This window comes from Ammodytes marinus (assembly GCF_949987685.1).
Source record: "Ammodytes marinus genome assembly, chromosome: 25".
Taxonomy (NCBI): domain Eukaryota; kingdom Metazoa; phylum Chordata; class Actinopteri; order Uranoscopiformes; family Ammodytidae; genus Ammodytes; species Ammodytes marinus.
Window position 1 is genome coordinate 267,458 of NC_137229.1, and position 1,269 is coordinate 268,726.

Here is a 1,269-nt window from a genome sequence, read left to right on the forward strand (position 1 = left end):
TTTTATGCTTTATTGACAGTGTAGAGACAGAGTTGAAATGGGGCAGAGAGGGGAGTGACATGCAGAGAACAACCGCGGGCTGGAATCGAACACGGGTCCGCTGCTGGCCGAGGCCCATGGGGGGGGGGGCCCTACCAACTGAGCTAAGGGCGCCCCTTAATTTGCAACTTTTAACCCAAATAAAACATGAAACGTTACTTATTACTTTTCCTAATTTCAAGTCGAGACACTGCAGTTGAACATTTCTACCTTATAGAAATCATCATGAAACTTCACCAGTTGATTACTGACATTAAAACAATTATTTTTTGCATTCCAATTTTCCCAGAAATGTTTGAATGAATATGAAAATTTGGCGATATCTAACTAATTAAGTGTGAAATTTGAGAATCTTTATAAAAAAATATATATATCTAGATGTTGGATAAAGCCAGTGTTCGAATGTTAGTCGCTACTTAATTCTTACAACATATTAGAGTCCATAGTTTTCAAAGAAGTCTTGAAAATTCATTTTTTCGGCAAAAATTCATTTATTTTGTTTAGGCTAAATTAAAATGTACCAGCTGCTTTATCAGCCGCTGAACAGACTGTAAGCTCAAACATCTCAGGGGAATGTTTCAGTAAGATCAAATCAAAATCAAATCAGTTTTATTTGTCTAGCCCAGAATCACAAATACATTTGTCTCAGTGGGCTTTACATTCCATACAATATGATACAATATGACACCCTGCCCTTACACCCTTAGCTCGGCTGAGAAAAAACTCCCAGTAAAAACCCTTTACCGGGATTAATTTTTTTTTAGAAATCTCAGGGAGAGTGGACAGAGTAAGGGATCCCTCTCCCAGGACGGACATACTGCAATAGATGTCATAAGTAGAGAAAATCACGAAGGAATTTGATCATTGACCAGGTGATTACATGGTAATACTAAAGTAAAGTGCGAATAGTGAATAGTGTGGATGCAGGAAGATCCGTCTCTTTGATTGATAATTATCCACAACAACTTCCAGTAAAAAGCAGAAGGTGTTTTTATGCTCGAGGGCAGTTGATCAGAATAATCCTGTTACACTGCCGTTACAGTAAACTGTGTCTAACCGCAAAGCACAACCGGCTTCTCTGCTTTCTATTCACAAGCTTCCTCCCTCCACTAGACTGACTGACACTAGCCTGGCACCGCCCGCCTACATACTTCCTCTTCATTGTCATTTCCCTTCAGTAGTCAGCCTGGGGCTGTGTTCGGACTGCCATACTAACATCCTACTCGTACT